Source organism: Sciurus carolinensis, chromosome 14 (assembly GCF_902686445.1).
Source record: "Sciurus carolinensis chromosome 14, mSciCar1.2, whole genome shotgun sequence".
In the NCBI taxonomy this organism is placed as follows: Eukaryota; Metazoa; Chordata; class Mammalia; order Rodentia; family Sciuridae; genus Sciurus; species Sciurus carolinensis.
In genome coordinates, this window is record NC_062226.1 from 85333210 (window position 1) to 85357060 (window position 23851).

The following is a 23851-nucleotide window of genomic DNA, read 5'->3' on the forward strand; positions in this document are numbered from 1 at the left end:
AATTTGACATTTCCCACTTTGATTATATTTCTAATGAAATAGATATTTATTGATTTCCTCCAGTGTGTGCCATGCTTCGCCAGGCATCATGTGTGTGTGTATGTGTGTGTGTGTGTGTGTTCACTGGTTACATGCTTATTAGGCAGTAATGTAGATAAGCACAGATTCACAGACCAGCTAGGACTAAGGAAATAAGATGTTATAAAGAGAGTGAGTCTTTGAATAGTAGTTGAAAATATCACACAGGGTTCCCATCCAGCTCCTCTTAACTGCCACGTCCACTTGGTCATTGTGTTACCAACAAAGGGAGGGAACGGAGGTGATATTTTTCACAGAGCTGCAGAGGTTTTGAACATATTTGCAACATCACTTTGAGTACACATGAGCAAAAAATTCTGAATTATATCCAGGACCCCAGGAACTCATTTGATCAAAGAATGAGGGCCCTGAGAGTTACCCAGGGTTACCTTCAAACTTCAGTGTAATCATATGACTGTAGTGCATTTTGGTGGCCAGGGATAGGATTCAGAAACAGGTAGAAACAATTGCTTTAGCACTTTCTCCTGTCCCTTGCCTCTTAATTTTGTCTTTCAAAAATATATTTTCTTCTAAGCATTTAATTGGCCAAATAATAGCTGCTCTGGGAACTGTTTGTATGCCTTTGAAGGCCATGGCCTGCACTTTAAAAATAAGCTAAGCCTATTCTGCCCAGCATGAGCATTGGGGTAGAGAGAATGCAGTTATTTTAGGATCCTTAGAAATTGCTTCGTTTATGGCACACTGGGTTGACAACCTGTCCCGTGGGGGCTGTCATGGCACATTGCTGGCATTCTGCAGGTCCCAGTACAATTCTCTCTCCCTCTCGGTGCCATAGTCCCCCATCGCTAGCTACAGCAATTTGATATTATATTCCCTTTCAACTCCAAAGGAGATGGTAAGAGGCTATCAAATAATGCTTAAAAAAGCAACTTGCATTCCCTGGAAGAAAGGAAATGAATACATGCTGCATAATTACATTTAAAATGTAAGCTATGTTATAAAATCCACTGAGATGAAGATTGCTAGCAAACCAGTTTCAAGCACATTTGAAACCAAGTAAAATCATGTTATTAGCATATGACCACCAGATGATATTATTTGTCATCAAGAAAAGAAATAGCACCCAATTATGGGATACATAGACCTCCTAGAGAAAACACTCAATCCTAAAATTGATGTTGAAAAGGAAAAAAATCTATTACTATGGATCTACATTGGGGAAACACCCATAGTGATATTCCGAAACATCATTAGCCAACCAAGATGGAATTGTGCATCCTGCACACATCAGCCATTTCAGTTAAATTTTACCAAATCATCAGTGATGTTTTGGAAGCACCCTGGCAGATAGAGTATCCTAATACATTTGTTCTGGGTGTTTCCCAAGACCCAGCCCAACTGGAGTGTGTACCAGCAGGATGAACCTAATCAAGTTGCACCCCATTTTGGTTTCAGGTTGGGTACTCTTGCATGTGCCAGCAGATTGTGGACCAGGACCAGCTCAGCAAACACAAATGCAGAGTAACTGCCTGTGTTGCTAAGAAGCTCCTGTTGTTCAAATGCTTAGAACAGTCAAGTAGAGAGGGCATGATTGGAGTTTTTTGGATGTGATGCTCAACCCTTCATGGCAGCTATTAGGTGGGACTCCTCCCTGTGAAGTGCAAATTTCCTGTTTTACTGATTCCTCCAGCCCAAGAGGATAATCCACCATGGTTGAGCTTCTGCATTCAGCCAACTCTCTTTCCTAAGATACAGTAATGCTACCCAGCATACTCAGTGAAGTTGTAGTGGTTTCTTGCTGGTTTGTTTTGGTTCTTTTTTCTGTGATCATTGTTTCTACTCTGGAAAGGCAGGTAAGAAGAATATGCAATGTGTAATAGGCAAAAAAGAATTGAGGCAACCTGGTTACCATGTATACAAAGGTGGCTTTGCTCCTTCATCTCCCTCAGTGGGAGTGAGAGCTACCTTCTGAGACTAAGGCCATGACTCAAGGGTTAGCTGAGTCAATTTTGTCCTCCATTTGGGACTGCTTCCTATCTTTGAAGGAATGCTGTGTGTTTCTATTGGAGGTGAATGCTTGACTTCCTCAATGGAGGGGCTTGTGACCAAGAAGAAAAAGGGAGTAAAAATTTTAGAGTAACTGCCCATGAGGCAATTGCTACAGCATGAAAAGTTCAATTTTAAAACCAGGAGTCTCAGGCAAACTACAATGAGTTGGTTACCCTTGTTTGTATAAACCCGAAGATTTTTACTAATAAGACAGAATTAAGTCTTGATCACCCAGAACACTTTCAGGTGACCAAAAATTGGGTATTTAAAAATGAGAATAAATAAAATAAGTTATAGTAGAAAACTTGGACAATGTAAGAAACAAAATGATATAAAATCACCTGAATCCCAACAGTTAAAGATAATTGCAGAAGTCATTTGGATGTACAGCTCTTTAGTTTTATGAATCTCCTATTAATATCTTCTAATAGTTCTAATGAAGTGGAACTGTGTGTACCCTAACCATTATTTGTGCTGGGCTATGTTATATTTTTATAGTAGTGGTTTGCCTTTGGTGAATTGTACTGGAAACTCAGTAGGAAGCATCCTGGATATGTCATTTCCAGTTCACATTTCATATTTGCTTTGTATTGTGGGCTGGGAAGTCTCAGGAAATGAGAGTTCCCTTGTTTTGACAAGGCATGCTAACAGTTCTCCTTTAGGGTCAACGCTATAGATGACCCCAAATGCAGATTGTTGCTCAGTTGCAGCCACTGGTCACTTTTGTCTCCCAGTTCTTTATCCTAGCTATCTAGTTCCTTTTAAGGAACTTAACCAGCTGGATCTTAAAGAGCCAGATTGGTTACAGCTGATGTTTCCCAATATAAGAGATACGTTTTCTTTCACTGGAGACCCCCAGACGGTGCAAAGACCTCTGATGAGCTAGAGTTCATCCTTGGTCCTCCAGTCTTACATAAACTTGATGGTGTTAGCTGCTCAGAGGTCCCCAGATTTTTCATCATGAAAGACTTCTTTTGTAGTTTCAGGCATCTGGTCCTAGAGTAGGGTTCTGGCAAAGGCACCTCTATTAATAGCATGGTATACAATAGTATGTCAGTGCTGGTATTTTGCAGAGTAATATTAAAGTTGGCAGATTACAAAAATGAGTTCAGAACAAATAGATTCCTGTGATTTATAAGAGATTAGATCTGTGTGATTCTGAACCAAAAATAGGGAAGAATTCTATGAAGAATACAATAATCTAGCCTGGTTTTTGTATTATTCTTACTGGTTACTATATATGGTATATGATTCTTATCATTTACTGTTTGTGGGTATATGTCAACATTCTTGTTGTCCTGTTGTTTTTATTTAACACATTTATTTAACCATGCGATTGACCATCTAGGTGCATTAGTGGAACCCCAGCTCATTATTGGATAATGATGGCATTTAGACTGAGTGCCATATTCCTAATGTTCTAATAAAGTGTTTGATACAGAGAGGACAGGATAAAGCCCTACACTATGTAATTATATCAAAATAGCTAGTCTCCACTTCAGGGAATGTCTTTATTAGAGATTACATGCTATGTCTGCTTGTAAAATAAGCAGAGATGGCATCACTGAGTAGCCAGCTGAATTGCTTTTCTACGGGAATGACGGATCCTTTTATAATTTCATGCTCAACACTTACCTCTGCCCCAACCCCTCACTCCAAAACAGTTTACTTCTGCAAGTAATTTGGCCTTCAGTAGATTGCCAAGAAATAGAGGGACACTAACTGCCTCTGTACCCCAGGGTAGAACTCATTCTTATCTTCTAGCAGAGTATCCCAGTCAGACGAACTAATGGGTCTCATGTTTTCTCTATCCTGGGTTTACTTCCTTGAATATAAATTTCTTTGCCCATCTTGTTCTCCCATCCTCCCTCCTTTTCCCTGTGGCTTAGGGTTCAGGAACTATGATGTTAATGATCACATTTCTTCCTAGTTCCTAATTCCATTAATGCCATTTCCTGATAGCCACAGAAAAAACTGTGACTATGTATAGCTGCCTGAGCCTTAGTTATAGAGGGCTGTTCTTTTCTTTCCTAAGGACTGTTAGAGGATATACTTTTAAGGTGTTTCTTTTCTTTAAAGAACCTTTGAGTGGATGATAAAATTCCTCTGTTTACATGTAAGGTTTTTGGTTCCTTGGAACCCTATGTTGACCTCCATCAATAGATACTGGTTGTGAAAGAGGAAAATGCTCATGTTATTAGTAAGGTATTGGTTATGATTCACTGAGTCTCAGATTTCTGAATTGAACTTTGAGTAGAAAGACAATGGACACATATCAAAGGGAATAAGATCATCACTCATTTCCTGAATCATACTTCTCCTGAATCATGCATACTTTGCTATCTCTTATATATCTTACACCAAGTTATTAATTAAAGTGAATATTAGCTAGATTTGTGTCTAATAGTTGACACATTGGGCTTGTTCTTGTTACCATCCCAGGTTGTATGTGTTTTTTTTTATTTGTTCTCTTTGAGAAGATTCATGTTATTGAGAAACTTTGTGCCTCCTTTGGCCTCAGTGTGAGGAAGAAATTGGGTATGTGAGGAAGAGGTTACTTTGTTGAGGGATTAATTCAAATTATCCCTTTGCTGTGTGTCCACTTTTAGAGAGAAAGGACTGTGGGTAGTTAGGGATGGATTGATTTTCATCAATGAGACCTTTCTGCTAATGGGCCCCAGATCTGGGTGTTACTGTGATCCTCCCTGTGAGACCCTGCTGCTTCCCCACTGCTGACTGGGCAGTCCTTGCTGCCATCTAGGGCTGGGATCCGCCCTCTGGGACTGTACCATGTTCTGCTGGGAGGGATAGGGAAGGGGCACTGTTGATTGCTGAGTGTTTCTTACCTTTGTATCACTTCCTCATATTTGATACAAGAGAGTGGAGCTCATCTTTGTATTCTCTCATTATGTTCAGAAACTCCAGAGCTGATCCACATGTGTATATGAATGATCAATGGAACTTTGAACTCACTATCTTACAGACATGTTCTTGCAAATGAGATATATTGTTCTGGAATTTGTAATGTAGTTGATCATTCAGAGCCAAACACATATACCAATAAAGACAAGAATGTCAGATCCATCTGTGGTCTCTGTCGCCTGGTTTTGTCATTTTCTAATAATTACTCTTGCATAGACCTGAAAATGTAATTCAGTGTTGAGATTCCTCAAAGCATCTCCTCAAAGTTGCTCCCATTGGTTGCTGAGTTGCTCCCACACAGCCACTCTAGGTTTCCCACAGCCCACCCCCATTTCCTATAGGTAGGACAACCATTAAGGTGAGAAGAAGGTCACTCAAAGCATAGAATTTAAAAGGGTACCAAACAATCACAACATCAAGATGAATAATATTCTCATGCAATATTTTAAAATATAAAATATGAATGTGAAAAGTATCTATGATAAAGATATCAAAACTTTAAATAAAGACAACATCATCTCAGTAGGGCTAGGAAGGTAAGTGAGATGAGTCCTGCAAGTTCTTTGCTTAAAATTCTGTTATTTTTTTATCATGGTTATTTGCATTTATTTATATTTTTACGGTATTACATTAAGTTATTGTTTAAACTCAATTACTTATTTTGAGGGGTATTTCCTTAAATTGTGTGCACAAGGAGAAAATCTCACTTTTTCCACCTTCACTGGGTCCTGGATTCAGAAATCCTTCTGGCCCAGATCGTGTGTAAATCTCTGGCTTTTGCAAAACTTAGTTTTGTATACATGAACAACTGAGCTGATTATCTGTCAGTCATCTCCCTCTTCCTGTGTTCCTGGCCTAATTGTTCTTCCTCAACTCCCTCCTCAACTGCCCCTGAAATGCATTCCTTAACTCTCATTTGCTCAACCAGCCTCAGCATCTCCAGTGTTAACCATCCTGTGCTGCCTACCGAAATATCTGAGAGACATGCACAGTCATCTTCTCACTGCATGTTTTCTAAAAAATGTGACTTTCCAGAGTGAGGAAATAAACATGGCTCTGTGGCTGAGGAGGGTGGAGGAGCTTCTTTTGTAAAGGATATGAGGGTTAGGGGAACGTCTAAGTAAATTTGAGAAATAATCATTTGAGAAATAATTTAGGGGAGAAATAGTGGGGAAAATATTTTTAAATCAGTTAAGTTCTTAAAACAAACTTATTAGATATGACTTCATTTCCCCCACATTTGGAAGTTTTGTGTATATTTGCTAACTTAAAGATGCAACAATTGAGATTTAAAATATTGTTTTCACTCAGCCTAGTCCTTAATCATATGAGTCCCTTTTGTAATGTCTGCATTCACTATATTTAAGCAACTTGTATATAATGTCTTTTATATGTCAGGTAACATGGATTGTATTTTCACATTAAAAAAAATCTTTATCAATGTTGCAGCACAGATATTCATCTATTCTGCAGAGAAGAAAACTGAGGCTCAGAAAGATTAGGATGACAATGAACACATTCAAATTATACTCCTAACACATGGTTGAGTTTCTATTTCAGGTCTCCTGGAAGTGAGGGTTCTTTCTAGTCTTGTGTTACTGCGCATCTTGTACAAAATTGATGTCTAGCAATTTTCTAGCCCTGCAAGAGGAATTGTAGTGTTGGAATTGTAGTGTTTCTCGTGTAGGTTTATGGAGGTATGCTAGAGTGTAGTCATCCTCAAATATGAAGGCTGGAGAATTCCCACCTGGCAAGCAGAGTATTTAACACTAGAGGAGAAAAAACTGTCAGCAGGCCCTAGGCCCCCTGTGGTGCAATGGTTGACACAGAGTCACTAGGGTGATAGTCATGTTTTCTCTTTATCAGAAGCACTAAATTATCATGAATAATAAAACCTTTTTTAAAAATTTCTTCTTAACTAAAAAAGTATAAAATTCTCCTTCCCTTTTTCTGCCAAGTCTATTCTTAAGAGTTTGCCCTTTAGTTTGTTTTATTTCTGAAAATCCTAGAAAAAACATCCTACACTATAGACCTTGGACTCTTTATTGAGTGACTTCATTCCTCTGAGATTAGCATCTCTGATTTCCTAGATAAACTTGATATCTGTCATTCTACATTGGAGTTCAGAGAGAGCCAAGTGTTTTCAGAAACATGTTGGAATGCACAGGTTTACTGAGTTTTCCTCAGCACTCTGTGATAGTTGAACATCCACAGCACCTGTCCTGCTCATTCTGTACCAGGGAAGTTGGCTGATAATACCTTCTCATCATTGTTCTCTATGGAACCAATCTTGACACCAATCTTGTAAGTATTTCAGAGGACAGACAGCTTCTCTGGATCACTTTCTATACCTCATTCTTTCATTTTTCCATGGAAAATTCCATATTTCCAAACTGTCTCACTGGAAGGGGTCAAAATATATGTAGATTTTTAGTGAGTCTGTTAGAAAACATGGGTTGGCACTGAAATTGTTTTTAGAAGCTTTGTAAAGTCAGGGGATATCAAGGAGCTGATATTTTTGATATGGTGACACGCACATATGCTTACACAGATTTGTATATGAGACCAATGTCTTGTATTAGTATTTGCATAATTAGAGTCTAACATGTATTTTCCAAAAATGTCACATGACAAGTCTTTATTGGGCTTGGGAATTTCAGATAAGTTAGGAAGCGGAGGTTATCCAAAATGAATAATTCTTTTCTGACCCCATGTCTATTTTCTTAATGATCTTGATAACTTAGAAGAGACCAGAGTTTGGGATTTGAATTATTCAATTGCAGTTCACAGTCCATGGAGACAAATAAGAGCACAATCAAGACACTGTTTACTAAAGATTTCCAAGCCCCCCTACACTTCAGTGCATGTATCAGCACCGAGCTGCAGAGCTTGGGCAGCCCTTTGGGGTCCTGGAGGCACAGTCAGAGAGCAGCTTGAAGAGACTAATTAGAATGAGACTTCAGAGAAAAGATACCAAAATATTTCCAAAGAGAATTGGATGAGTTCTTTACTTCCCCTGGGGTGGGGGTTGGGTGTGTTTTTCCATGTATCTAGATGCATTTGCCAGTATGGAAATTTTCCCATTGAGATGAAATAAAACAAATTTCTGACTAATAAGATTCTCTGGGACTTTTAACAATGAAACTGCAGGATGGGAGGGGGCAGAAGGGATGGGAATGAAAGTTCAGATAGGATTGAAAGCTCAGCGTATATAGTCATATGTTTCTGTAGGATGATGAATGTGTAATCAGGAAGTCACGCCTTACTGGGAATTCAGTGGCAGTAGTCACTGAGTGATATTGAAAATTGCAGATGGAAATAATTACTTATTGACAGTTTTGTAGTTTTCTAATCATGGACTGTTCAATGAGCAAACAAGTGCTTTTGCATCATCAGCTCTTAGAACAGTGCCTAGAACATTGTAGGTACATAATAAATAGGTGGTGAATAACTGAAGGAACAAGTCAGTGAATGATCTACTCCACGTCATCTTCCTGTAGCTTTGGGGGTGGGATACATTTCTACTTCATTGAGCTTCAGGTGTGGCTAATAAGTTCAATTTGCCCAGGACTCTGGTAGGAGCAAAAGGGAGCTCGCCTCTCCATTCCAGCTGGGTATCATCTTCCCCCATGGCCATATCTGTTTGCTGTTGGATTTAAAGCTAGTTTTCCCATTCTTTCTAGTCCATTTTCCGTGTCATTTATATTTTGAGAATTCTCCTGTATGGTTTTGTAAATTGGGTTTCGGGTATGGTAATGCTTTGTGTTTTGTTTTTTGAGGGAATAATCTCTCAGAGGCCTCATGTTGAAGTTTCAAAGGTGACTTTTTTTAATTTGGAGAAGGATTGGCAACAAGAAAAACAGAAGATTCTAGAAGAAATCCAAAAAGAAATAATAACATGAATACAAAAGCAGAGTAATTTTGGAAAAAACTAGTACAGAGTATATCCTTAGTGACCTGAAAGCAGTGGTCCCTGGGAGGATTTGAAGTTCAAAGTCCAAGAAGGGGTTGCTTGGGAAGATGTGTGAGGAGCTTGTTATCAAAATGAAACTCAGAAGTTTCCAGATAAAGGTCAAGGAGTTTAGGGATTAACTCCATTAGGTGTGTCACATGACTTCTTTCTGGGGACAGATGATAATTGTGAAAGAATCAAGGTTTAGACTCCAAAAATATGTGTTCATTAATTTAGCATTTAAAAAAAAAAAAACTTAGCCAGGAAGCTAAGAACTTGTTTCCTGAGGTCAGGACCACTACTTAATTATGTAACTAATACAATAATAATAATAAATATTTATTATGCTATTAGTATAGGCTAGCCATTTTACAATGTATATATGTATAATTAAACTTATACAAAAGCCCCATGTAATCAGTCTTACTTGTTGCTTTAATCACACAGAAGCAGAAAATAAGGCACAGAAAGTTTAAACAACTTGTCCAAGGACATGCAGCTAAGAGACAGAAGGACTATGACTTAAACCTGAACAGTCTGACTCCAGAGCCAGTATTCTAATGCACATTCTAAACTAGTGCCATCTCTCTTTTTCTAGCCATGCTTTCATGCTTCCCCCAACACACAACACCAACCCACAGTGAATTTGAGGCAGTTTACATTGAAAATTTAGCTAATTTAGTCAATGAGATGATGTCATATCATCTGCAACCGGTTTTTTTTTTTTTTTTTTTTTTTTTTTTTTTGCTCATAGTTTAAATCCTAAAACTTCTTCCCATACTGGAGGATCTGTTTACATTGTTTACATTCTAAACAGTGATTGACAACATGGTAGAAAATGATCCCAAATGGTAAAGGCCAGTGTCTCAGACCCTCATTTTGATGAAGTGCCAAACAATGGCAGCTCTACAACTTTGGGAGGTGAGGGTAAAAAGTCATTTTGTGGCTTTTTGTTTGTGGCCATGCCCAGTTTATTGTTTCTTAAATACCAATCAAATCTGGGAACAGCCTTGTAAGAGGAGACCTGTATATTCTTACGCTTAACCCTGAGTCTTCTAGATAGCCAATCTGCTATTGTCAGAAATCAGTAAGGTTAAGTTTTTTAACCTGTGTCCCTCATTGTGTAGTACCTATTGTTCTTTTGTGTGCTTATATATGTTTGCTTGTGTATGTAATAGAAACAAACTAGAGATTCTTTCTAAGAGTCAAATCGTTGAAAATCAACCAGTATCTGTTAAATTTGAGTGCCTAATGGTAGGCCAGAGAATCTGCATTGCTACAAATCCCCCATGATTCAGATGCGTGTTAGAAATGGAGATGACTGCTCCAGGTCACATCCAGGGACAGTATTCTTCTGGAAGGACCATCAGGCTGGCTGAGATGAGGAGGCAAACTCCCTGTGACAAGCTTACACTTCAGATTTCTCTGACCCTCCTTCTGTGCTGATGTCTGGCTATCCTCTTTGGTCTTCATTTAGCTCTTACAGGTTTATAAACATGCAGATAGGTCACTCATGATGGTTGATGCATAGGAATTGTGATTTGGAGGACAGCACAGGGAAGGCATTTAAGACATAGTCTTGTCACCCTGTTATCTAGCTAGGCTGACCTCAGCTCATCTGCAGTTTTCATTTTTAACCCCTTTTTAGCATCAGCAGCTCTGGCAACTTTTTAAGTTAACTCATTGGGGCCTTACAAAACAACCTGGGAATGGGCTTTGGTAACTTGATCCATTTATGAGTTCAAGATTCTGTATGTTAAGGGTTAATACATAGCAGTGAGATGAATATCCACTTGTGTTTTTTTATTAATATTTCTTAAAGTTATCAAAACACAAAAAACCCCAAACCCCTTCTGTTTGAAGAGTAAAAGACCTAGTAGAAATTTGGAAAATTTTGTAAAGCACATAATCAAAAAAGGCAGAAATGCCCAAACTGGATCAGATTAGGCTTGGTGATTCATCCAATTCTAAATCAAAATGATTAGAAGTTACAGTTCTAGCAAAAGTTTACTCAAAAAAAGTCAAGTTCATAATGCAGTTGATTTTCCTCAAGAAAATATGCTATCATATAATACAAAGTTATTAGAATGTTAATTATTATATAGCTTAGATTTCATAGCACAAGAAATTATTGGGATATTATTTCATCCCTCCCTGCAAATTCTTAAGTTTCTTTCAGAACTTCATCTTATGTGATTTGATCTGTGCAAAATAATGTAAGAGGAAATAATGGGACTTAGGGAGAGAAATGATTGAATCATCATGTTCCAATAAAAAGTGTTCAAATTACATTTCACTACATAATGAATTCTGCTTCAACTTACTTTGACATAAATAAGATTGGGTAAGAGAAACCAGAAGTAAATCAAATAAATTAATAAAACTATCAGAGCTGCTTCAATTTTGTCCCTAGACAGTGTATGCTTATTTGTATAATAAAACCTGCTCTTACAAATTAAAACCCTAGTATGTCATTCTGTAGAAAGAGGAAGATTTAAGGAAGAGCTACCAAATTCTTAGACTTGATTAAGGTGGCTTCTAATTTCACAAACACCAATAGTCCTTTTGAAAACTGAAAAGGTAAAACTTGAAACACACAAGAGTGAACTTCAACTTCCAACTAGAGTTTTGTAAAACACAGGATTGGAGATACAGACATGCATGCAATACTGATGATTAGCTGCTCTTCATATTTTCCTAATTATACACATTTACTGAACACGAGGAGATTTTTGCATTTTGTCTAGACGAAGGCTCTGTCTCCACCAGCATAATATATTATGGCATTTTGTGAGTCTTGTGCAAAATTGAATTTGCATCTCTGTTGCCACTTGTAGAGTTCATTATCTTGCAATACAACCACTGGGAAAAATGTGATTTTCAGTGTTTAATAAAAACTGTGGTCTTCTCATAATGATTATGATGCTTAAGCCATTTGTTAGGCACTATTTATCATAGACACTGAACACTAATTAGACTTTGTGTAGTGCCAGTAAGGGCGATTTTAGATATTTCCTTTATTTTATGTCTATCACTGCAATCAGGGTATCTTGCAGCCACACATTTATTTGTGTTTCTCAGAATCCACTATTCTTTTTCTGAAAAACGTTAACATGAAAGATAAAGTCACTAAACTAAATGTAGAACATGTAATATGTGAACCAAATGTGGTCAAGGGGCAAAGGAACTGATGGAAAAGTCCATGTCTTTGCTAACTCTTTGCTGGGACTGTAAGACGATTCAGTGTTTTCTGGACTACCTGGTACTTTATAACTACAATCTGTGATCTAGGTATATAGAAATTATTTAGCATGACTTTACTAATTAGAAACTTGAAAGACCAAAAGCCTATTTTCTGATGATCCTTTGAAAACGGGATTCAAATGACAAACCACTAAAAGAACTGAGTGCTAATCATGAGGTTGAGACCTTCAAACATGCTCTCCAGCTATTGAAGAATGACTATCACCTACATATGGTTTCAGCAACTTTCCGATCTTTATATTAAAGACACAATTTAAATGTGACCCACATCTGGTGTTTGTGCTATAATAAATTGAGTATGTGTAAAATGAACTTGAAGCAGGATAGAAGCGATCCCGCTTTTTTTGCTTTTAATAATCCTGAGAAACATTCTGTCAAGTACATGGGAAAATCTTAACCTGAAATAATAAATGGACATAGTTTGGGCAACTTTGGAAAAGAAGGGTGTCAGGAGAAACTATTTCCTATAAGACATATTGAAATCCAGTGTTCAAAATTGGTTTCCCTATCTCAGGCTTAAAGAACTCTGTGCTTCATTTCCACCAAGTTTCCTCTGACGAGTGACTTAGCCGAAAGCAGAGAACTTCAGATCCCACAGAACGACTGTAGACAGAAAATGGGATTTCAGCTCTTTAGGTCAACTGCATATTTTCATAAATAAAAGTGACTGTGATGAAGAATTTGTTATGGACTCAACTAGCAGTTATTTCCATGCAGAGAAACTGCCTGAGAGCTAACGCTGTGGTTATAATAATTCATGACATTAAAGTTGTATCCCTGTGTTTTCCTGTAAGGCAAAATTTTAGTTTGGACTATGAACCCATGGAAAATTGCTTCTGAAGGTCATAGAGCTTTTGGTCATCTACCTCCTTAATGCCCAACATGTTTGTTTCTTTTTATATTTGTTCTTTTTAGATGTACTTGACAGAAGTTCGACATATTTATACATACATGGAATATAACTTCCATTCTTGTGTTTGTGCATGATGTGAAGTTACCCTGGTCATGTATTCATATATGAATATAGCAAAGTTATGTCCAGTTCATTCTGTTGTCTTTCCTATTTCCCTCCCCTCTCCCTTCCCTTCATTTCCCATTGTCTAATTCAATGAACTTCTATTCTTCCCTCCTCCCTTATTGTATGTTAATATCCACAACTCAGAGAGAACATTCAGCCTTTGTTTTTTGGGGATTGGCTCATTTCACTTAGCCTGATATTCTCCATTTCCATCCATGTACCTGCAAATGCCATAATTTCATTCTTCTTTAAGACTGAATAATATTCCATTGTGCATATAGACCGTATTTTCTTTATCCATTTATCTGTTGAAGGGCTCCTAGGCTGGTTTCTTTGCTTAGCTATTGTGAATTGAGCTGCTATAAACATTGATGTGACTGCATCACTATTGTATGCTGATTTTAAGTCCTTTGGGTGTATACTGAGGAGTGGATAGCTGGGTCAAAGGTTGTTCCATTCCATACTGCTTTCCAGAGTGGTTGCACCAATTTGCAGTCCTATATATTGTTTATAGGAGTGAACCTTTTTCCCCACATCCTCGCCAGCACTTGTGGTACTTGTATTCTTGATAATTGCCATTCTGACTGCAGTGAGATGAAATCTCAGTGTGGTTTTAATTTGCATTTCTCTAATTGCTAGAGATGCTGAACTTTTTTAAAAATATATTTGTTGATCATTTATATTTCTTTTTCTATGAAGTGCCTGTTCAGTTCCTTTGCCCATTTTTTGATTAAATGTCCAACATTTGATGGTTTGGAGAAATATAATTGCTGCCTGAGCACTTCCTAAGCTTGGGTATTAAAGTCCCTCCATAAAAGTCCCTCCACTGCCCCTAATCCTGAGCCTCCACTTCGACCTGGTACCTTGAACAGCTTCAGACAGCCTTTCCCTTAGCAGCATGTGCACATGCTGTTTTTCTGTTCTGTCACTGCACAGCAGTATCTGAGGCCTGTTACCAGAGTCTGTATGCCAAATGCCTTTCCTTAGAGAAATCGAAGGAAGAGACCCTCATCTTTCATTTTACTCCACCTTCTCCTGTTACCTTTCTCTCAATGTTTTCTTCTTGGCTTGACCCCTCAGCAGCTTAAAATTAGTTCTCACTTCTAGATTTTGCTTAGCTTGTGTTTTCTGGACTGAGGAGAACATTTCACAGGGTAAGATGAAAAGGAGACAGAGGGATCCAGGAAGCAGATGTCTCTTGGGTGGTGTGTGTCTTTGAGTTGGAATCTGAAATGTCTGTATGAAAGGAACAGTGAATGGTTGTGATTAGGCTGATGAAGGAGTGAACCCTGGTAAGCAATTTTTCCTGACTAGCTTAATGAAAAGCATTAGCTATCAGTTTCTGCTGAAACTCGCTGAGGGTAAAACAAGTGTGGGGTTGGAACAAAAGATAAGATTCAGCGTGGGCTTGGACTCTGTTCCCAAGAATAAGTTTTGCTTGGGCGGAAGATATGTGGTTCATCCAAAAAAAAAAAAAAAAAAAAAAAAAAAAATCAATGACTTGAGGCGCTTTTTCATGCAGTTTATTTCAGGAGGATTTATAATATTTCAGGAAGCTTAAGAGGTTCTTGCAAAGGCTCAAACTGGCATTTTGTAACCAAGAGTAGGTATATTGCTCCTTTTCTTCTTATCCCCTCAAGTCAGGCACTTTATCTAGGTCAGTTTTCAGGGTCAGAGGAATTTTTAGGGGTTGACCTAAGGTTATCTCCCATCAACCTACATCCTCCCCTGGTATGAATCTGGCCTAAGGCCTTGAGACCTGCTCACCTGTAAGTGAATAGGAAGGAATTAAGCAGCCCCTATAGAAGTTTCCTGCTTTTCAAGGAATTAAAAAATGATACTCTAACATCATTTATGACAGCTAGTTAAGGGCCTTGGAGCCAAATGACAGGAGTTTCAAGAAGAAAATGATTTGACATTCCAGCACGTTTTAGGCAGCCTTGCTAGAGTTTTTATGCTATATTGTATTCTTCATGCAGCAAGACCAAATATATCTGTGGTTAAGTCCAGAGAGTGGCCCAAGATGCTGTTTCCTTTCCTGACCATCATTGTCTCCAGGGACTTCATCTGTTAGTTGGTTTTCCATCACTGGAACAAATCACCTGAGATAATCAACCTATAAACAGAAATGGTTTATTTTGGTTCATGGTTTCAGATGTTCCAGTCCACGGTCACTTGGCCCCATTGCTTTTGGACCTATGGCAAGGCAGTACGTTATGTCAGAAGCATGTGGCACAGGAAACTGCTCACATTAGAGCAGCCAGAAAGCAAAGATAAAAAGGAAGGGGCTTCAAGGGTCACTTCAAGGGCACACCCCCAGTGACCTAACTTCCTTCCACTAGGCCCCACCTCCTAAAAGCTCCATCATCTCCCAATCCTGCCATTAGCTGGGGACCAAACCTTTAACATGTAAGATTAAAACCACTCTGTCATCTCCAACAGGACAACAGCATCCATTCTCAGCTTTGCTTTGTTGTAGATTTTAAATTTTTGGCTTGGATCTCAGTGGGGGAAAAAAAAATCCCTTAATTTGGAAAACTATAGAAAGACTGGGTCAATCATTTTTTTCTTATGGGGAAGATGATTTGTTAGGGTTAGTTGAGGTTACAAATTATTTTCCTGACATTACATGGACAAAAGGAATACATGATCTTATTTTCTGTACCATTCAATTAGAGTTTAAATAAATGTTACAATAAATGACAAAGCCTATTTTTTAAGGTACACAGCTTCTTGACAAACCACAGAATAGAACAAAAAACGAAACAAAACCAACTTTGTTACTTTTCAAATAATTACTAATGTCAGTTAAAGTGAGTTAGGACTGAGAATGCAAGAATATGTAATACGTGAGAGAGATGCATTGAACAGAAATTAGTCAGTTCTGGAAAAAGTCTTTTTCTTTTCTTTCCTTTTTTTTTTTTTCTTTCGACTTACCCTGTGCTAAGTATTTCCATACACATGATTTCAGCCAAACTTCACCTTCAGGTAATTTATTATGGATAAGTAAAGTAATATTTGAAAAGTTTAAGTAACAGACTCACAGCCCAGGCAGAAAGTGGCAGAGATGAGACTCAAAACTGGTGCCCAGTTTCCTGGCCACCAACCCTATGGGAATTCCTAGAGAGTAAATCTCAGTTCCTTTGAGTACTCCATATATTCTGAAGTTCACTAACCCCAAACACCTACTTCAATTCCAAATAGCAGAAGGGTTGAGTGCTTATCAATATAAACCACAGGTTGTTAAATCCACTTTGTTTTCAATCCCTCAGAAACATAGCCTTCATCTGTTGGCTAATTGCTTCATCTTCAAACTTTCCAGTTTTTTTTTTTTTTTTTTTTTTTTGTGGAGCTAGGGATCAAACTCAGGACCTGAGACATGCTAGGCAAGTGCTCTATCATTGACCTACAGCCCCAGCCCCAGCAATGACTTTTTTAAGTTTATATTTTAAAACATTTTTAAAGGCCTTTATAAAATTCTAAAATATCTGTTGCTCTTAGCAGATCTCAAAAATATTTTTGTATTTTAAATTTGGTTATAGCTTTAATGTATCATTTGTGGTATGTTTTAAGGGTATAATTTTCTCAGTCATTGTTAGTGCATTAGTCCATTTTCTGTTACTAGTAACACAATGCCACAGACTGGGTGTTATAAAGAAGGGAAGTCTATTTAGCTCACAGTTCTGGAGGTTCAACGACTCATATCTGGTGGTGGCCTTCTTGAGGGCAGAGACCCAAGGTAGCACATAGCATGACATGGCAAGGAACAGAGAGTGCTTCTGTGCATGTGTGCCTGCCTGGTCTTTCCTTATAAAGCCAGTATGCACACTAATGACTTTAATCCTAATCACCTCCTGAAAGCACCGCCTCTAAACACCTTAGTCAGATTAAGTTTCCAGTCTCTTAATACTTTACAATGAGGATTAAATTTCAGGATGAACTGGGTTTGGGGGACATCCCATATTAAAACATTAGCAACCAGGATTCAGGTTTTTAGGGAAAAAATGTCATTACATCACCCTCAGTATTGCTGGTATGGAGTTAGTAGCATCAGACAGAATCGGGTTTAATCCTGGCCCCAAAATTTCTACTCCTATGTGGCCTTAGGCAACTCACACGATCTCAATGATCCTTAGTTTCTACTCTGAAATTGATATTAACAGCATGAAAATTCTAATATCTACTGTTTGGGTCCACTTAATAAGAGTGGCTGCTGTGCATAACCATTTGCCGCCATTATTGATGTTTAAATAAAATGAGAATGACAAGGCCCAACTTCTCTGGATCTTTTGCACCTTCAGTGATTCCCAATGCCCATAATATATCTAGCAATAATACCCAGCGTATTGTGGTAAGTAGCTTCACGTCCTGTGTTCCTGTGTCCTCTTAAGATAACTAGCCATACTAGGTTACCAGTCACCCAGGACCTCTTATTCAGAGGAACATGGTGGTACTGGGAAATAGGGCTCCGTGGTATTACTACTGATCATTGCTAATGACTGTGACCCTTACCATTCTCATGGGACAGGTGCTGAGCCAGGCTGGGCTCATTCATTATGTTGCATTCAGGTATTTAACCTAGAAGGGAGATCCTAAGGGTCATTCTATAAAGTAACCATTTGATGAACTACTGGAGGAAGAACTCATTTCTTAGCTTTAGTTTTAGACTGTTTGTTCTAAGTAAAGCAAACATAGACCACACTTCCCTTATTTCTTATTTCTTCTCACCCTGTAAGATCAGGTATAGTTGATAACTTGAATAGAGTCTCTTAGGAACAGCAGGAATTTGAGAAAAAAATAATAAAAGGATCTAGAGGAAAGTGTTTGATATGAATGCCATTCCTGCTTCCATAATGTGCTCTAATGATCCATTAGCAGTCACGTGGGTACCTATAGGCATGATTTAAAAATGCTTATTCCCAGTAATCTAACAAAGGCTTCAGACACAAGTGTCCTCTTGATCCTGTAATAACTAGGAAATATACCCAGATGTGGGAGATTATCTGTTTGTGAATTGTATTCTAAGGAAATGTTTCTCAGACATCTTCACTGAAGTACTCAGACTGTAGGCAGAGGTCTAAGAATATAACTGTAAGATATCTCCTTCAATTGTAAAGTGTTTTTGAAGCTGCAGATTTTATTTTAAACATATGCTTCAGATATTTAATTCTGTGTAACAAACCACCTCATAAGTTAGGGACTTAGCATCAAGAGCAATTTATTATTACTCACAGTGCTGTGGATTGACCTGACAGTTTTCTATTCAGACAGTGGTGATTTGGACATGAGGAAGGCCCATAATGGTCTTTTGCATATGGCAGGTGGTTGATGATTGTTCACTGAGAATTCAGCTGTGATATTCTGCAGGGCCACAGTTATTGGACTTCTCCACATGGATTTGAGTACTTCCTCATATGATGGAGGATTCAAGGGCAATAGAGCTCCATGGATTCAGAATGAGGAGATTAAACAAGGACCTGAAAACACAGAGGCACAGATTATGGGAGGCCTCCGAAGTAACAACCCACTACAACAGGAATTTTGCACATTATTCCAGAATATGTGGGTTATATTTTAGTATAAATTATGTTTTCCCAAGTAGACAAATAAAATGGACTTTTATGGAAGTCATGGCGATATGCATTCTATGACTTTGCTTAACTTTGACACACTACCATGGATATTACCTGGGAAGTGAATTCTGTGCTTTTCTTTTCTCAACTATCACATTGGATCTTGGGACCCAGTAGGACTGATCTGGGAGAAAAGTAGGATCCAACTTTAATGGTTAGTCCATGTATTTATCTTAGTTAGTATGCATCTATGACTGAATTCCAAAGCCAAATGTGAGTGATTTTTATTGATACTCATGTTAGTGTTTTCATCTTTTAGACCATAGAATAAAGAGTTATAAATTAGAACCTACAAAAATATGGGAAGGACCCCATTTTATTAAGATGTCCAAGGATGTAACTTAATTTGTTTGGCCCAACCCATATATTCTATTAAAAAAAATTATTTACTCCATATATCACTGAAACTACTTTTTAAAGAGATAAGCTTGACAGCAAGGTACATATAGGCCAGAATTGCTGATTCATTTCCCTGATGGTGAAGGAGATTTTCATATAAGAGGTAAGAAGGATACCTTGATATAGCACAAGAGCCAAAAACCAAATTATATAAATTATATATTATAAAAACTATATATCCAAATGTGTCTACCCCTGTTTCAGGTCTGCAAATTATCCAAAGGAATTTTTCTTACTTAAGTATTCAAAGCTCTGTTGCTGAGCAGAATTGTATATTGCAGTTCTATATTGCCCAGCAAGAGCGGCCCCAGGCAGTAGGATCCACACAGGGGAAGTACAAGAAGGGTGTGCACACTGCCCGGGGTAGCATAAGCTTTGCCTTTCACATCTTGAACTTTCTGTGTGGGAGATTCTTTCTGGTACACCCCAGCACTAACATTGTTGACTCTGAAACCTAACTTCTAAAAAGTAGAGTCAAATTTCTTCCTCCCACTCCCCATATTTTATTAACAAAAAGTTCCAAACATACAGAAAAGTTTAAAGAATTATTCAGTGAATATGCATACACTTATGTGGATTCTGCAATTAAGCACTTATCAATTCTCCAGTCTGTTCTTAGAATCACTTTAAATCAAACTGAACACAAATATAAAGTTCAACATTTATGGTTCTTTTCTTCCTTTTCCTTCCTTCTTTTCTCTCCATTTCCTTCCATCTGTCTTTCTTAGTCTTCCTTTCCTTTTCTCCTCCTCTCCTTCCCTCCTTCTTTCCTCCTTTTGCTACTTCCTCCCTCCCTTTCTTTGATTCCTCCTTTCCTTCCTGCCCTTCCCCCATCTCTCTTTCTCTCTTTCTCTCTCTCAGAGATAAAAGTCATCTGTAATGAAATACACTAGCCTTAATCATACTATTCCACAACCTTTAATACATGTATACTTCTATGAATCTCAAACCCCTCTTAAGATCATTTTAGCCCCCTGTGCCTGTCCAGTCAATTCTTCCACCCACCCTCCTCCAGAGGCAATCACTTTTTTGATTTTTTGAAACCATAGACTCATTTTTCCAGCTCCAGAGCTTCATAAAGATAGAATCACACAGAACACACTTGATGTGAGAGTTGTGTTTCTTTAACACATTTTAACAATCTTAAACTACAGAAGTATACCTCTTAGTGTGTGCTCCTTTCCTACAGCACAGGAGCAAGAACTGTTGCTCTAGAAATCATATCTGACTGCTCAGCAATGCAGGAACTGTTGACCCCGTGTCCTTATTTCAGTGTCCCCAAAGGCCCATGACAGCTTCTCATTGATATCATGGCTATGAACGTGCGGGTCAGCCCGTCAGAGTCAGGCAAACCTGGCACACCCAGGCAGACACCGCAAATCCCAGACACTGTGTTTATTAGCAGATCTGCCTTTGTGTCTGTGAGTTGGACTCTCTACTATTGATTTTATTCTGATTGTTCCATGAGACAATGGAGGAAATAGTTTGCCTCAGAGCAGCAGTGTCATCCAGAGGAGAGAATGGCGTGCACTGCCAAGGTAGGATAAAGATTTTTAGCCTGACACTGTCACTTCTGCATGAGGTTTTCTCGAAGAGGTTCTTCTGAACCCACAGAGTTCTTTGGACAACAAGCAACAAGATAACTACTTTCCAAGGTAGATGTACATTCAAGGAATAAAGACAGCAACATAGATGAAATGTGCCCCTTAAAACCTCTCAAACCCAGTGTGGCAAGGAGGGTCCCATTACACTGTGGATTCCAGAAGGCAGAGCTGTGCAGTGAGTACGTTCCAAGCCTGGAGTCTTAGCAGCTCAGTGTAATTCAGATAAATGAAAAGTCTAACAGGTGGTTGACCACTGCATGTGCTGGTCAGACCCTATCCTCAAAGGAGATTTAACAGTCCACATTGCATCACCAGTTAATCTAAGAAAGTTGCTGCTCCAAAACCTTGAATGCATTCCAACTGTGAGCTGGGTCTCTTTGTTTAGCATTTCACACACTTAATTTAATAGAATGCAGTTTGTATAACCAGACCAGCAGCAATCATGCTTATCTCCACTAACAGATTATTTTATTTAGCTTTGTATGTTAATGGGACATTGGCTGCTGAGCTAAGGCAAATTTGAGCATTTTTTTGGCGAATCGCAATTTAGCTATCCCAACTTTCTGTTCTGTCTCATTACATGGACCAGTTCGGTTCTACTCAGCCAATGATAGGAAATTTCTCCTACTCTATTCCCAACCTCCACCTAAATATCCCATCTGAACTTGATGCTCAAGACTGACCAAGAGCAAAAGACTTTCAATTTAACAACCAGGAAATATTGTAGCCATGTAAAATTATCATTCAAGCAGCAGTTCATCTACAAAAATCTCACTATGAAGCCTAATTTCCAAATATATCAAACATGAGTGATGACAGACATCAAATTAATAAATGGCCATATGCATCTCAAAACAACAGATAACTATCAATCATCTGTAACATTGTCTGGGATGACTACAAAACACCATACAGGACCAGGACACAATTCATAAGGCTTTTCCTCTAATTAACTCCAGACAAAACTTAATAGATAGGGGGAAATTGGACAGGCATCAGAGAAGATAAGACATATGCAACTTGGCTTAGCTGGAATCAAATCACAGGAAAATTCAGAGGTCTATGATTCAAGTTTATCCAAGTAATAATGGGGAAAAATCGAACCCTTAGATAATAGGGCAACTCGAGACAATAGCCTACTCAACTTACCATATTCTGGACAAAGAGAAGGAAGCGAAGGGTGGGGAAGAGTGGGGAGATGCAGGATACTGACAGTAAGGAAAACAAAAGGACAGAGGACTCCTAGGATTTTGTATTTTTTTAAGGTCTTTTTAAAAAATGTCTTTTAAATTAAAGACACATTTTGCAACTTCCCAGTTATTTGGATACAGAGATTTCTACTGTCTCTGGATCTCTGGATGCTGCCTGAATGTGATTTTAGAAACAGGTAGATCTGGAAGTTCCTGGCAATTTTGTCATTAACTGTCTTGTTTGGAGCAGCAGTCTTGATTGAAAATCTTTTAAAACTGCTTTTCCCTGGAATGATACCCGCACCAGCAGCTCTCTTCCCTGTCTGTAGTTCATCCTGGCAGCCAGATGATGGAATTCTGGGCGAGAGACAGGGAATTCTCTTCACATTTTTCTGGAACTGGTGACCAGACAGGCAGAGCCACCGTTAAGAAACTGGAAGTTGGAAAGCAGGTCCCTTCTGTGGGGCCTCCTTGGCTTCTAAGCTTATATGGCTTTTAAACCATTGGTGTTATTTGTCTCTTTAAATGTTAAAGAGGGAAGTCCTCTTGAACCCCTGATGGCATTCAATTATGGTCATGATTATAAAATGTCTCTGATCTTTGGGGAATGTGAGCAAATCAATAGAGTGTTGCAGAGGAGGGAGGCACAGAGCTCTTTAAGGCTTTCCTTTGCTGGGTTTGTTCCCGTCTCCCATCTCACTGTAGCAGTTAAAAGTTGTAGTAGAAGAGGTTTGCTTGTTGGTTAGTGGGGTTGGGGAAATTACTGCCTAACAATGAAAGATAAATAAATGGTGCCCAAGATCTTTTTTTCAATCAATAGTGAGATTTCAAAAGAGTGCGATGGGGCTTTCATCTGTACTGTTCACTTGCAGAAGCCTGTGTTAATTTCTAAGTAAAGCTTTCTTAGGATTCTTAAACTATCCCCATTTGAGCATCTCTCTTCTCTCTTTCTCCCTCCCTCTCTCCTGTGAATGCACTTTTCTTGTTGCTCTGTTCAGGTGAATTCTCTAGGAAATGAAGCAAGATTTGCATTTGCTTTTTTTCTGACCAAGGCACCTTTGACTTTGCAGTTGGCTATACTTCTTAAAGAATTTACATAGCTGCTTTAAATATAGTGAAATGATTTAAGGGCATGTGTTATTCATTGAACATTCTCTGTGTGCCAAGCACCTTGCAGGAATGAAAGCTCCCTGAGGGTAGAGACTTTGGTCTCTTCTCCCACTGCTAACTCCACAGTACTTAAAACACTGCCAAGCACAGAGTGGTGCTCAGGCCATGTGGATGGATGGAGCATATAGTGAGGGGAATTGGAAGTTCATTTCTTTGTCCCCAAGGCTGTTAACCCAGTTCTAATGACTTGTGAAAACCTTAAAATTGGAAGGAAAAATATTTCACAATGTGAGGCCTCTGCGGTGTGTCTCTAAAATGATTTAGTATCCTGCAAGTATTCTGGGCTATGTTGCTACTTTACACGTCTCTGAAATGAAATTGGCAGAATATAAATGCATGGAAGGATCTGCTTATTTAAAACAAAGAGAAAGTTCCACAAAATGCCTTAATCTTCCTTGTGACTAAGCTATAACATATATGACCTCCTAACTTACATTTAAAAAAGGAGGGATTCAACTTGAACAGTGAGATGTTTTAAAGCTCCAACAAGAAGACATCCCAGAGAGCAATGTGCTTACTCTCAGCCTCATTTTAGGAGTAGTTCCTGGGAATGAGGTCAGTGAGGATAAGACTAAGTAGGTGGGAGTAAGAAGGTCAGGGAAGAGTGAAGA

At 38.5% G+C, this 23851-nt stretch overlaps 1 protein-coding gene across 4 annotated transcripts in view; it reads left to right on the forward strand.

Annotated features, from left to right (window-relative positions):
• Ntrk2 (neurotrophic receptor tyrosine kinase 2) overlaps positions 1 to 23851 on the forward strand; it is a 349269-nt gene that overhangs the window by 196228 nt on the left and 129190 nt on the right. The gene's annotated exons all lie outside the window — the stretch shown is intronic.